Below are 15830 nucleotides of genomic sequence, written 5' to 3'. Positions count from 1 at the left end.
CAACTCTGGGAAACATCTCCTTTTTCAGCCCAGAGCACTCTGGGGCTCTTTCCTCAAAGCAAACCTTTTCATTTTCACTGGGTAAAGGGCCAGGTCTTGCCTTTTCCGGGGATAGAGGGCATCCCTCCTCCTGTCCTTATACAAAGTACTTGGCTTCTTTTTAATGCTAATCTTTTCAGCAAACAAGCTGTCTTAGGTCCCAATTTAACAGATTCTAATTTTACGGGTGCTTCCTTTCTGGCCACCAGCAAGGTTTTTCAAATTTTTCAACCTGGCTTTTTGCAAGCTAGTCAGTAACCATAGTATAGCCTGAATGCTGGGCTGCCTTGAAATTTCTTCTGCCAGGTTAACTAGTCTGCTGCTCTTAGTCTCAGTTTCCCACAAAGTCTCAGGACTTGAGTAAAATGTAGACAAATTTTCTTCTAGAGTATAGCACACACAGCCTGGACTCCAAATGCCAAAGGAGTTCTTGTTCCCAGTTGAAGCCTCCTGAGCCTGTACTTCACCTTTTTTTTAAAATCAGTGTTCTGGTCTTCTGAGCTCAGACTAGAATCACCTATCACGCTCCACGTATTACAATATTCTAATACAAATTATAATAATTACAATATTTTCTACCCAGCATCTCCAAACCCCTCTCTGCCAAATGGACCTTGCAAACTGCAAGAGAGTCCAGTGGCTGAGGAGTTCAGAAAGCAGGAAGGAGAGGATGACAGTGCAGATGGGTCCCCTAGACCCACCAGAGGCTCTTCCCTTTGGGGCATTTCCTTTGTGGGGTCTGAAGGAAGAGACTTCTCTGACAGCCAGGACAATAGAGAACTTCGCCTGAAATTTGAAGGTTGGGGTTGGGGTGGTCACTCAGAAGAGCAGGACTAGCAAAACTCAGTTAGGTAAAGAGTCTATTAGTGTTTGGGTTCTTTTTCACAATCTTTTTAAAATATGAAGATGATTCTTAACTTCCTGGACACACAAAAAGGCCAGGGGGTAAGTTTTGGCCTGGTAGGCTCTGTTTTACTGATGTTTTTTGTAGTGGAAGTGCTCAGCCCATGCCTGCCCACAGAGTTAAACCCCTCAGTAGGAGTCTGTTCCATGTCTGCCAATCCAGGCAGACCTAGGCTCTGACTGCTGTTGGCAGTGAGTGAGGAGCTCATGTACTCAGTGGGAAGCCCAGAGAAGTAGGCTGAGGAAGCCAGTAGGGTCCTTGCAAGTCTGGTTCCTGAATATCCCTGAAGCGGCTTAGGGAGTGGCCTGCACAAGCCTGCACAAGGGTATTACTGTAATCAGCAAAGGCCAGGTGTGCATACTTTCCCCAGAAAGATGCATGCATGCTCTGGGTATTACAGCAACCCTTTTGAGAGGCTACAGTATGGAGAACCCAGGATGCATCTTCTGAGAGGGGTGCTGAGATGCAGCAAGAGCAGCCTGCACGCTTGAGCCATTGTGGTGTTCAGGGAGGAGTGAGGGTGTGGTAGATCCTACCTTGGTGGGTTTGCATTCTTTCGAGTGGCCTACTTTTGGTTTTCTTGGCTTTATCTTTGCTTTTGGAGTGTTTACCCTGTGCCATGCTGGAACACTCATTCCCTGCCAACCCTGCCCTGTTCTCTGGTAGGCTGTCTTCAAGAAGGGTCCCAGAGTCTTTGGCTTCTGGCTGACTTTGGTCTCTGAGGGACAGTAGGAAATTTGGGGGGAAATGGGAATGAGACTAGGATATATGACCCCAAGATAACTGGGTCTTCCCTAAAGCCTCAGGCATTGTCCTGTGGCCTCTTGGGATCTGGTCCCATCAGGTCTAGGAGAGATTGTGCTCTTGCTGGGCATCCCCTTAGTCATGCACGCTGCTTACAACAAATGCATCTCAGTCACACAAGTACAGCTGAGTCTGTCCAGGTGTTAACACTGAAGTTCCTATGTCCCAGGAAACCCCTGAGCAAATGGAAAATTGGTCACCCCAGCTGCCACTCAGTTCCTCCAGAGATCTTAATGGATTGCATTCTTGTCTACTATGCTGATTACGAAGGGTCCTAGACTGTTCTGGACTTTCAGTTTCTTATGGCTAGCAAGAAGAACTGGCTACTCTGGCCCTACTCCCAGAGCAACAGTTGCCTTGCCTGGAGTGTGGCTGTGTCCTGGGAGGGGCCTGGCCCAAGATCTCCCTGTCCCCACTCCTAGACCAGATGCTGGGTATCCTACTTGTTCAGGTTTCCTGCCTGGTTGCAGGCAGCTGGACCAACAGTCGCATTATTGACGTCCTATTAATTTCTGGGGGGCAGGTGGAGACTCCTTTGAGTCTGGTGATAAAAGTCTATATTTGTTTTCCATTGCTATCCCAACATATCTGACATGGGTTAATGTATAAAAGGAGAGGTTTACTTAGATCGGAGCTTTGGAAACAGCAAGCCCAAGCAGCATGGCACCAGTTCTGGTGAGGCCCGGGTCTGCCTCACACCATGGTGGATGACAGCATACCAACAACAGTGTGTACAGGAGCAAGAGCTCACCTTCAGTCTGGCTTTTCTTTAACAGCCCTCTCTTTAAAACCATGTGATCCTTCCAAGGGCACACCCCGAAAGACCTGTGGCCCTCCCACCATGTTCTACCTCCTGAAGGTCCTACTGTTTCTCTACATCATCCCACTGGGGACTCAGCTTCAACACACAAACCCTTGGAGGATAAACTGCATCCAGACTGTACTGATGTCTCTTTCACACGGTCCAATCTAGCAGTAGCAGTTCAATGAAATCAAGGCAGGGATAGAGGGTGAAGTTAAACTGGTGTTCTCTTGCATTAGCCTGCAAATAGGAGTTGAATTTAGGTGGGCTGTGCAGATGGGGCACCAGAAGGCCCTCAGGCGAAGGTCAGCCCAGACTTGCTGGCCACAGCCTGCTTTTTTGAGTTGATCTCTGTCCATGTTCGTTGAGACTGTTGGATGCAAGACCTTCATAGGCCCTGCTGGTATAGAACAAAGGGCCTTCTGGGTGTGTTTGGCAGGCAGGAAGCAGGCACAGGGGATGTCTCCTCTGTGGGCAGCACCCTGGGTTCTCCTCACTGGAATCATTCCTTCTTCTCTCAGCCTATGAGATCACTGGGCCTGGCTGTATCCTCTGGCTGCTAGGATGAGCACATGTCCACTGAGGTCACCACACTCCAAACACAAGGATTGGTCATGGGCTGGAAGAAACCTAAACCAGACATTGGATAACCACTGCGTGTCATCTCAGAGGAGATTTTGCTCTTTTCTTTGGGAAAGAAGGGCTCGCTTTCTCGTGAAGTCACTAAGTTGTTAGAACACAAGATTAAATTTTTGCTTATGGGATCTTATCTTAACCTCAAGTTGATGGAATCCAAGAGTAAGGATAAAACAGAAAAGCAGATCTGTGCCTCTGGATCCAGCCCTGCCTGTAGTCATGCGTGTCTGTGAGTCTCAGGCTTCGTTGTCCTTGCTTGGGTGGGGACCTTGGTTTACTGTGAGGCTGGTCCTTTTCTGCAGGGGCAGCTGCACTGTTTGGCCAGGCTTGCGTTTCTCTGGATTTGGTAGTGTTAGGGATCACTCACTCATCATCCCAGGTGCACTACTCTGCCTGTAAGGTCCCCCTGCACTTTTCTTTATGGAGCATCTTGAGCTGTCTCAAGGCATGCCAGCCGGAAGCACCACACCTGTCACGTGACTGCAGCTGATTGTTACTGCTGTCTCCCATGAGTAACTAGGAGTGGGAGCTCCTTGCTCTTGGTGTGCGCCAAGAGCACAGGGGCCTGCCTGGTGTTTGTGCTGCTCCCTTTGCATCAGTGAGTGGTGCTGTTGCTTGAAGTGGAGATTTTCTGTACCCAGTGCTAGCTGACATGAATACAAATCTTGATGCCTCTGAGGCAAAAAAACGCTTTTGTAGCTAAGACTGGTAATTAAGCCAGGCAGCTGGTCAACTATGTCTCAATAAAGTTGGAGAAAAAATGAAGTGTACAATTTAGTGGTTTTTAGATTGTTAACAGAGGTATCAACTTGCTAAACTCAGCTTAGAACATTATAATTTTTCCCACACGCACCAAAAAAGAAGTTACAAGCTTCCAAATGCTACGGTGGAGGAGGGGGTCCTCAGAAGCAAAGCTCTGGTTGTACCTAGGAGGGGTGATGTGAGATTCCAGTCCTGTCTGCAAAGTGGTGGGAGACAGACCTGTGACTCAGACCCTGCAGGACTGGGTCCTCTTTCCCCTAAAACAAGATCTAGCTGGAAAATAGTCTTGCAAACTAGAGATCAAAGTCCCAGACCTGACCAGCCCTTCCTGCCTTACAGAGCAGCCACCGAGCAAGAGACTGTGACTGCAGGTCCAGCCAGGATGGGTGGATGGGGGGTGGTGTTTTTGATCTCTGGTTTTAAAGGCTAATTGTTTTCCAACTGAGTCTTTTCTATGGGAAAACATGGCACGAGTATACCCCTGATGGACCGAGTCCCTGGGTCCTGCAGCCCTTGCAGGGTCTTTGAGGAGCTCTGTCCATGGAGGTGTGAGCCCGGGCTGACTGTCCCCATAGAGCTGCTCTGGTGGCCCTGTTACTCTGCACCCTGTCAGCCTGCTAATCTCAAGGCAAGGGTAGTATGGCACCAGCCAGTCTGGCTGCTCTACTCCCTGGTGGAGAAGACAGGGCAGGGAGAACAAGGGACTCTGTGTCCTCTAAGGGCATAAACTGTCTCAAGGCACGACCTCAGTCTACACAGGGAAATGCTTTGGAACTTTTCATGGCTCTCTAGACATTGTTGAGCGAGCACAACTGACAGGCTCCTGGGTCTGCAGCCTGGCTCGTCCATTAGCCCGGATGGAGTCATAACAGAGACACTGATAACGGAGACTGCTTTCCTGGCAGGGGCACACTGACCCCGCCTCAGCTCCCTCCGACCCTGGATGCAGAGCAGGTTGCAGAGCCTGCATGTTTTGGGTGCCCTGGATCTTGGTTAACATTTCTGACTTTCTACCAGATGCCTTTGACCCCTGGCTGCCTAAGATCATCTGGAGTGTGACATAATTTTCTCATTTGCCAACAAGCAAATCTTGTCCCTGAGAGCTCTCAATGGTTCATAAGGACTACGCAGCCCACTCCTGCTGTGTAGTTCAGACATCAGTCTCAACTCATGGAGCAGAAACTCACTTCAAATTTGCTTAATCAAGAAAGAAAGGAAATGTACTACTCACCAAAGTACATCTAGGGCCGTCACGGTGAACTGTGGCACGCATATTGCAGCAGGCTCTTTGTATCACTGAAAGCTCTAATAAGTTCGCCAGCAGCACTCTAGGGGCTTGGTGTCATTACAGAGTTCTCTCCGCCCATTCTGTTTCTCCTTCTCTCTCCCACCTCATCTGTCCCTGGCCACCTCCTCCAGGCTACCAGGCCTTCTGTATGACAAGCCACTTGGGGCAAGAATGAGGGGTGAACTCACTTCCCTGGCCAGTCCTGGACCTGTCCAAGAGGCCATCTGGAATGACAGAAGAAGGGGTTCCCAGAGGGAACCCACGGGAGAGACTGGGTGTCCGTCAAACTCGGAGTGCCCGGGTATCTCAGGTGGGCTGGACTGGGAGCAGCTGCCAAGGGCGGGAGAGTGACCCTTCTCCGTTCCTCCTCTTTTGCGACAGCTGCGCGGACCCTGGGGAAGGAGAAGTTGTGTGGCCACACCAAAGGTGAGGCTGGAGTCTGCTCTGGAACCCTCTCGTGGCTTCCTCTCCCACTTAGGGGGAGAATCCAGTCATTCCTCAGCGCTTCCTCAGCTGACTGTGCACGAGACTGCGCTAGTGCTGAAGGACAACGACAAACAAGCTCCCGTTCTTGACAGTTCCAAGACAGCTCCAAGACAGTTCATGGTCAAGCCAGCAGGCGTGTGTAACACTTTCCAAGCTGTGAAACACAGCAAACAACAAGGAAGGGGTGCATGAGGTTGTTCACTGAGCCTACACGGAGACTCAGAGGGGACCAAAAACCAAACTGGCACAAATCAGCGAGGCCGCACTGGCTCACGTGGCTGGGAAGTTCAGCAATGAGGCAGGGACAGCTAGAGCCACCTGCTCGATTGATAAAGTCCTCTTTCAGTCTCTGCTTTTCCCTCTGGTGACTTCTGGTCAGCTTCCTTTACCTGGTAGCATCTGGCAGCTTTAGTTTTATACTCCATTGACTTGGCCATTTCCAATTAACGGGTGCATCCTCCCTCAAGCATTCCAGCAGGAGTCCTGGGAGCTCCTCAGGAAACGCAGCAGTCATACTGTGTACCACTGTACATGCGGTGATAGGCCTTGGACAGACAGCCACAGGGCAGGGTTGGTTGTGGGTTGATGTCTTTAAGTGAAATCTGTCAGTGTGACCAAGGGCGGGAGTTTGCTGAGGAGGAGCGGGACATCTGGACAGGCAAGGCCAGGAAGAGAGTCAGCCCAGTGGCACCGAGAATCCAGGGCTGGGCCAGGACATGGAGAACAGGAATCTAGGATGGGGCACCCAACCTCCCCATCTTCTCTGTTGTGGGAAGCTCAGTGGAGCTTAAGCCAAAGTGACCAGCAGGATCTGCATTTTAGACAAACCTGGCGGGCAGTAGCCAGCTGGATGAGTGGGCTGCCATGTAGGCACAGGCTGAGAGCAGAGGTGAGTTGGGGAGCACTGAGAAGAACCCCAATCAGGGCTCCAGACTTCTAGGGTAGAGAAGCATGGCCTGGTCCAGCACGCTCAGCTCTCTCTGAGGGCAATGGGGAAGTCACTGTGTGGTCTTCGGAATACAAGATGGCAACAAGCCACGGGGAGGGTCCTGTTGAATTTGAGGTACCAGGGGACCCCCACCCCATCCTGCAGAGAGGGGTCTGAAGACCATGGACTGTGAGTCTGAAGCTCAGAAAGAAACTTGCACTAGAGAGAGATCTAAAAAAGGAAACCTGGATCTGAAGAGGTGGAGCACAGGCCGGCCAGGAGAGTGCTGAAGAAGCCTTCGGGAGCTGGCTCTGAGTTCTGATGCCTCATCTTGCTGGCTGCAACCCTGAGTGAGCCCTGCCATTGCTCAGAGGCTCAGTTCTGTCATCTGTAAAATGGGGCTGAAGGAGTTCAGCTGCTGGGCAGCTGTGAGGACAGATAAGGATGGGCTCTGCAAAGGCAGGTGCTTGAGGACAGCAGGGTAGCAGGTGGAGCAAAGGGAGGCTGAGGGTCTGAGAGCACAGCTGAGGGAGGACTTGGGCCACCTGTGGACAGCGAGCAGCTGCTGCTGCTGCCCTGGATGAGCCCTGGCAGAGGCTGGTGGGTGGGGCTCAAGCCAGGGGAAGGGAGCTCCCTGGAGACTCTGTAATATGGCACTGCCAAACACAACCAGGGAGCCTGCCTGCTGGCAGCCCTCAGAGCCTTAACCATTTTTTCCTAAAAACACAACTGAGAAACAAGTGAGCACTGGCCACAGGATGGGTGTCGGCTAGGTGGCCTTTCTGCCACTCCTCTCAGCTGAACAGGATTTCAAGATTGTTTTGCCATCAAAAGAGACAAAAAAGAAGCCATGTGTTGCTTGTTTACAGAGTGTGCATGAGTCTGATCATGGCAGGGCTGCAGGACCCCAATGTGCCTAGTGGGTGATGAGAGAGGGGCTGAGGGCATGGTGCCTGCTCAGGAGTCCTGTGGCTGCTGGAGATCTTTGAAGTAGATAATAGCAGATATCAACCCAAGGATCCTGCAGATAGGCCATGTCTTAATTACTTTTTACTCATTGCTGAGACAAAATACCTGGTGTCCAAAGTTGGGAAAGGAAAGGTTTATTTCTTACAGGTTTTGGTGGTTTCAGTCCAAACTGGGTTGGCTCCAAGGCAGAGTGGCATGGTGGGGCCACAGTTTATGGTGGCTACAAACAGCAAGGCAGAAACCGACAAGAGAGTGAGACATGCCTTCTTTCTGTCATTACGTCACATCCTGGCTCCACCCTTAGACTTGTGTAGCACTCACACCCCCAATCCAAGTGCCAGACAATGAGCCAACCAAAAATGCATAATGCAAAGGCATGAGGCTTGGGGGCCTCAACGACATAAACCATGACATTCCACCTCGGGCCTCCAAAGACTCATGCACATCCTTTATACAAAAGACAGTTATTCCATCGCTAAGAGTTGCCAAAGTCCTAACATTTTCGGCATTGCTGAGAAGTCCAAGTCCCAAGGCTCCTCCAATATCTATGGCAAACCTTTAACTGTAATCCCTGTACAACTGAAACAAGGTTAAACATTTCTGAAATGCGAAGGCACAAGATAAACATTACCATTCCAAAAGTTACAAACAGGAGAATATAAAGCATTGGAAACAAAGCAAGGCCAACATCCAGCAAGGCAAACATTAAATCCTAGAGTTTTATGCTCAGCATTTGAAGCAATCTTGTTGTAAGCTCCAAAAGGCTTGGGTGATTCCACCCCCAGGGCACTTCCAGGGATTTTAGCTTCTGCAGCCTTTCTCTTAAACCCTCTCTTCCACTTTTTGCAGCTTTCCTTGGATGATCCATGTTCCTGGCTTTTCCAAACTTTTGGGGTTTCTACTGCACCTTTGGCTTTACCTTTATATCTTTACATATTGCCCTCTCAAGGGCACACTGCTTTGGCCTCCAGACCCTTTGCAATCAAGGTGAGAGTCATCTTACCCTCAGAATTTGTGCATTTTTCTTGCACCTAAAATCAGCACTGTGTGGATGCCGCCAAGGTTTGCTGCCAGCTGGAGCAGTAGCCAGGCTTTTTTTTCCTTGGCTGTAGGGGTCCAGTGCCTGGATTGCTGGGCTCTGTTTATCTGATTGTGAGGAAAAGCTTCTCTATGTTGTTGCCATTTTGGAACTTCATGTGGTGGCCACCATTCTAGGACCTCATGTGACTTCTGTCACCAGTTTGGAGCATGATGCTCTGAAGCTTTTTCCTCTGAGCAAATTTTTTCACTTTTGTAGTTTTAAGGCTAGAAAGAATGGAGACCCACTGCTTCCTGGGGTGCCCTTTTTTATTTCTCTGTTCCTTCTCAGCAATCAAAGAAAGTTTCAGCTCTATCTTTACAATGCACAGCTTTACTGGAGTTTTCCTTCTGGCCAAACTCACAGCATTTTAAATTATCTTTCCAGGCTCTTTGCTCTTGATCTGGCTAAAAGCCCCCAACAATAGCCATGCCACAGCCTCAACAGTTGATTGCCTTGAAATTTCCTTTGCCAGATTAATTAGTCCATTGGCCTTAATCTCAGTCTTAGGCAAAGGCTCTGGGCATGAGCAAAATGCAGACAAACTTTCTGCCAAGCCATTGGTTGTTGGGGAGTCCAATGACCAGTCCTTCCCAGCAGAAACCTCCTAACCCTGGTCTTTACCATTAGGCTTTCTATCAGCCTTCTGGTCTCCTGAGCTCTGACCAGAACCTCCTCTACAAAACAGCTTAAGCTGCTCCAGCTCTATGCCTCTAGGCAACATGTCCGAACCTTTCCAAACTCTGCCCGCAAGCCATTTCCAAAGCACCTAAAAAACCGTGGTCAGGTATAGTCACAGCAATGACTCCACTCCTGGTACCAAATTCTGTCTTAGTTTTTACTTGTCACTGAGACAGAATACTTGATGCCCAAAGTTGGGAAATTAAAGGTTTATTTCTTACAGTTTTTGGAGATTTCAGTTCATCCTTGGTTGGCTCCAAGACAGGGTAGCATGGTGGGGCCACAGTTCAAGGCGGCTGCAAACAGCAAGGCAGAAACCGGCAAGAGAGTGAGACATGATTTCTTCCTGCCATCACATCACATCCTGGCTCTACCCTAAGCCGGTGTAGCACTTACACCCCCAATCCAAGTGCTAGACAATGAACCAATCACAAATGCACAATGAAAATGCAGGAGGCTTGGGGGCCTCAACGACATAAACCACTACAGGCTGCACTGCCAAGTTTGGAGTACATTGCACTCCCCAAACTCACCCATGGCCTCAGCCTATGCTAGAGGGGCCTGATGTATTCTCTCTCTCCGTCTCCCTCTCCCTCTCTTCAGCATTTCTTCTGCAGGGTGACTCTCCCTTGGCTGGCTTTTATCACCTCCTCAGAGAATCCTCTCTAATTGCCCTTTTTGAAAAGGTCATTTGAGGGCTCTATCTTCCTGACCCTTGCCACCCAGCCCACAGCTGCTAGTGGCCCCCTCTTGTGGACCTCTTGCTTTGGAGAACCTAGGTGGAGTGAGTGAAGCCTTAGGTGGCACTGAAGGGAGGGAACCGTGGGGTACCTGCCTGACCCTGGGACCTGAAGGGCAGACGGGGTAAGCAGGATTTGGGCAAGCGTACATGCCTGACTGACAACCTTGCTCCCCATGATCATCCACTGAGAAGAGGCAAAGCTCAGGTCACAGCAGAGGCTGCCCAGCAGGCGCTTCTTCTCGGGACCATGCTGATCCTTTTGCCGGTGGATAGCTGGGCCTAGGTTTTATGGCTGAGCCACTCTCATGGCAGGGAACAGGCCCATGTCAAACCTGCCAGACTGGGGTTTGAATCTGCTCTGCTGAAAGCTGTAGAATGAGGATCCTGGAGCTAGCCTCTGACTTCACTGTCTGTCTGTTTGCTCTTGGCACTGTGGGGTGGATGGTGACTGCCCACAAGGAAGCTAGTCTCCTGCTCAGTCTGCTAGCTTACACGGTTTCCAAGGAATGCACAGACACCCTGAGACCACGTTTACAAAGTCTCCGCACTGCCCCCCCCCACCCAGTGAAGGGAGATATTTAAAGTGAATCAGCTCTTGCTGGATCTCAGTTGTCTCCAGTGTGAAATGGGAATGATACTCTAGTTCAACGAATTGTCAGGACTAAACAGGACATGGCATGAGGAGTATGTGTGAAATTCTATCATAAATGCAAACATTTCACAAAGAAACTAGGCAAACACTTTTCTGATTATTATAAGAGTTAAATTTTTTTCCCTTGGAAATAAAACCAAAATACTTCTAAATAACCTCACAGTAGAAAGAGAATATTAGACACTGTACAAGAACATACATAGGCAGTGTGTGGGGTCCACACAAACGGGCGCTAGGGAAAGTTTATAGCCTTAAAAACATCTCTACTGAAAGTCAGAAGAGGGAAAAATCCTTGCAAGCCAGGCTTTCCTCTGCTGTTTTGCTCACAGTCCACTCCAAAGGCCAGGACCGAGGAGAAGAAGAAACCCAGGAAGGAGGACTGACAGCTCAGAGCCGGCCTGGACAGGGGGCAGCGTGGGCACAGCTGGCTGCAAAACATGGACAGACAGCAAGTTTGCCCTGGACTCAACCCCAGGACTACAAAAAAAGAAAAAGAGACCTTCGTTTCTCTCAAAAACTTTCGAGAGTGAAGAGGATCACTTTTTCGATGATACTGACACAGTGAATGCAAACTGGACTTGTGGCCCACACAGTGTGACACAGGGCCGTTCTGTCCACGTCACCCGGAGAAAGGAGGGGCAGGTGTGTGCTGCATGTGTGGGAGGGAGGCCCCAAATACACAGAGAGGACCAGAAAGGTACTGAGATGGACCTGGGTCTGCTGGGTGAGGCTCAAAGTTAAATTTAGTTACTGAAAAATAAGTGAGGCTGTGTTTCGTCTCGGCTGAGATCCCTGAAAGTTATAAATGACACATCTAATGAGGTAGTTAGAGATCTTCACAGGAGAACCCTTTGTGTCACAGGGAAACCATACCTAGCACTGTGGTGATCACAGCAGGGGACTCTACCACTCCTGAGCAAGCCGACGTGAAGGATAGAGAATTTCCAGGAACACCATGACTGGAAAGGCTGGATGCAGGTTGTTTGACAGAAGCTGTGACCGTTGGTTGAGAAGGAGGTGACCCTGCAGGAAGGCTCTCACCCTCTTCCTTCCCTCAGTCTTCTGCTACATAGCTTCTCATGGCTGGGCTCGTGGAATTCAGAGAAATGGGAACCTTCTAACACGGACCATACAGATCAGCCTCCTGGGACGCAGAAAGATGAAGGGTTGATAGGGGAAAGCAAAAGACACCCCACATGGCTCACCTCCTTTTCCCTCAGCATCTAGTTTGTTCAGGTAGAGCTTTGCTCCCACGGGTGAACATAGCACTCACCGGTAGCTGTAGCAGTGCTTGGTTTTCTCTTTAAGGAGTCAGACAGTAAGTATTGAAGCTTGGGAGCCATGGCTTGCTGCATCGCAGGCACCGGCTGCTCTAGCTGTGTATAAATGAATGAGTGTGGCTAAGTCCTGGTGAAGCCTTATTTACAAAAGCAGGTACTGGGCCATAGTTTATGGGCCCTGGTTTGCCGAACACTGAACTGTATTATTATCATGCGGTCACTTTGGTTTCTCAGTTTGGACCCACTGGAAACCCAAAATTTTTTTTTTTTTTTTGGTCTTTTCCTTTTTATCGGTACCGGGGATTGAACTCACGACTGTCTGCTTGCAAGGCAGGCACTTATGCCGCTGAGCTAAATCTCCCCCAAAATGTTAATGGCCACGTGCTGCATCACATGAAGACACCACTGCGCGTGCTTCCCGGGCCAGAAGGAGACAGTGGGAAGTGAGGCCGTGGAGAAGCCACTAATGAACACACAGCGGCCCACACCTCACTTCACGGGGGGCTGGGTGGATAACTGCTGTGGTCTGAGTACAGTTTGTCCCCTGAGGACTCATGTGGAGCCTTAATTCCTCGAGTGGAGGTAGTAGGAGGTGGAGCTTGGAGAAGCACTGCTGCCTTTTTCAGGAGACTGAATTGTCCTCAGAGGGAACAGATTAGTTTCCGAGTGCGAGCTGAACTCTCTCTGCGTCCCCTTGCATACTCTGCAGGCTTTCCATTCCTACCGAGAGGCTCTCTTCCGCTCAAGCTAACCAGGTGCTAGTGGTTCTTGGCCCTCCAGGAAGGACCCTGAGCCAAAATCAAACTCTCTTTTAGTAGTTCCTCAGTCTCAAGTATTCTGCAAAATGTACCAAGACAATAATCTTAGCACAGAAATTCAGAGTTGTGAGCAGTGGCTAACGGATTGCCTGAGTGGGCATGGTGGTGCACACCTGCAGTCCCAACTCTCCAGAGGCCCACTGGGAGGGACCCTGAAACCACAAGTTCAAAACCAGTCTGGCAACGTACCAGACTCCGTCTCAAAGCAAAACAAACCAACATGCAAAAAATAAAATAAAATAAAAAACAGATTAGTTGTTTGGGCTTGGTCGAAGGAAAAAATTAGAAATATCGGGACCAGGTGGTGCAAGTGGACCACTTGAAAGGGGCACAGAACGTGGTAACACTCGTAGCCTCTGTAAACGCCCAGCTGGGGCTATGCCAATGACAAAGCACTCCTCATACCTGTCTTCTCATCCTCCAGGCTCCCTGTCACCAACACTGTCACTATCTCCCCTCAGCCAGCTGCTGACCTACAGCCTCTCTCTCTTGACTCAAGCCAGCACATTAAATCCAGCAATCAATGGATGTGGACAACTGGATCTTACATTTCAACCCTGAGCTCAAATGCATTGGAACCTGTCCTTCTTGGCATCACTCTGTCCTCCCTGGGGCTCCTGGCAATTGGCACTTCCAAGAGCATATAAATTTTTAGAGCTCAGCCTCTGTCCTCTGAGATGACATCCTATACCGTACTCCATTTGGCTATGGTAAGATGTCACTCCCATGTCCCTCCGCAGGTTCAGGAGAGTCCAGACTTGTACAGAATGGTCACTGAAAGGGCTAGGCACGGGGGAAACCAGTTTACTGTGCTAGACCACCTCTGTTGTCAAGAGAGACTCAGAGAGAATCTGGGAATTCAGAACTCTCGGTTTAATTTGTGTCTGTCTAACTGTCCCTACCCTATACCTTAGGCCCTCCCCCTGCACCCACACCATGCGGACCTGACCTTAGCTGCACTCAGCATTTAATCATCCTCACGACTTTGCAAATTTTAGTATCAGAGGCTGGGCTGGGTGAGTTTAGAAACACTGGTCCTGCTGGTGGGGACAAACACATATCTTCCAGGCTTCAATGCAGCTTGGGGATCCTTCAGCTTCTTTTGCAGATGGGTGGTCGTAGAGAATAATTTCTCCTTTTCCCTATGTACATCTAGCACGGTTCTTTTCAAAATATTTGTAAGTAAAAGATATTTAAAACATTTCCCAACACAACAGTCCCCCATCTCAGGTTTCACTTGTAGAGGGAAGTGCAGCCAATTGCTATCTAAAAGCATGAATGAAAAATTCCACAATTAAATAATTCATAATAAAAATTGCCATTCTTAATAGCATAATGAAATCTTCCACTGTCCCTGTGAACCATCCTTTTGTCCAAGGTATCCACACCGTACATCCTGTCTTCCCCGTGGCAGCTGTGAGATCCACATTCATATAACTTTTATTAAGATTTATTATTATTATTATTTTGGTACTGGGGATTGAACTCATGACCACGCACTTGCAAGGCAGGCGTTTATGCCACTGAGCTAAATCCCTCGCCCTACAATATATTATAATTGTTCCATTACATTTTGTTGTTAATCTCTTACTGTGGCCAATTTACAATTTTATCTTAGGTAGGTACATACAGAGAAGAAAAACAAGTTTGTTACTATCCACAATTTTATGTATATATTAGCAATCTTGGAATGTAACTGTAATTTGCAAAATGGTGTTTTATAAAATGTATTAAAAATTAATTACCAACACATGTAACTAAGACATACAAAATATTAGATTGGACATATATAAAAATACTTTTCATAAATATAATTAGAACAAATGTAGCGTAAGAAAAATAGTCAAAATCACAAAAACTGCCGGGTGTGGTGGCTCACGCCTGTAATCCCAGCACTTAGGAGGCTGAGGCAGGAGGATTGTTGAGAGTTCAAGACCAGCCTGGCTACAAAGTGAGCTCAAGGCTAGCCTGAACTACATAGAAAGACCCTGTCTCAAAAAGACAAAAAAAAATCATAAAAGCTATAGATACTCTGATAATTTGTTAGATGATTAATATAAGGAATCAATTATGTTCATAATTTTTTGTCATTTTTGAACTATAACAAAGACTTAGGAATCCAATAATTATTCTAATTTTTGATGGTTTTAATGCAGTTGTTTCTTCTCTTTTTTTGGAATTTGTTCTTGAATATCAACTTGTGTAATCTAGGTTGAACTGATACAATTCTACTCTCAGGAGATAACAGATAAACTTTTATTCCTTTACTTTAGTAATTTTAATAGAGAAGCCAGGTTTAATACAGAGATGTGTTGATATAAATAAGCACAAGGATTTGAATGTGACTTCAGTAAGCTCAAGAACTTTAAACTTTCTGTAAACAAATGACTTGAAATGCTCTTTGAGAAGGCAATGAGGCACATGCTTTAATACCTAGATGCACACAAACAGAGGGAAAAATGACCCTCTGTAGGAAACAAAGAGAGATGGGGTTCTTTATGGGACTTGTGAGAAAGCAAGGTACATTCGGTGAGTCTTAGCAAACCTCGGTGGTCAGAGCACTCTGAATGTGCAGTGCCTCAGTGGTCAAAGGCCGCAGGACATCCAGAGTAAATGTGTGGATGTTCTCAGATGTCCTGGTTCTTGGAATATTCTGTATTTCTCCTTCTCTTTTTATGACATCCTGTGTTTGCCGAGGGCAATAGCACTCGTTCTGAGCTGGGTTTTCTCCAAGAACAATGCCACTACTGACAGATTGGATGCTGGGAAAGTCCTGCCCAAGTCAAACCTGACACCTTTACCCCAAATCAAGCAAGTGGTGTTTTATTTTAAGAATTATCCTCAGTTCCTCATGTGTAGCCAATCCTAGTACTTTATTCTCTAAGTTATGGTTTAATTGTCTTACCAAGAAAGAAATGTATCCCATATTTTATTTTATTTTATTTTGGTCTTTTTCATTTT

This window comes from Cavia porcellus, unplaced genomic scaffold (genome assembly GCF_034190915.1).
Source record: "Cavia porcellus strain 051 isolate PalLab524CR breed Dunkin Hartley unplaced genomic scaffold, mCavPor4.1 scaffold_19, whole genome shotgun sequence".
Taxonomy (NCBI): Eukaryota; Metazoa; Chordata; class Mammalia; order Rodentia; family Caviidae; genus Cavia; species Cavia porcellus.
Note: the sequence above shows the minus strand (reverse complement) of the source record.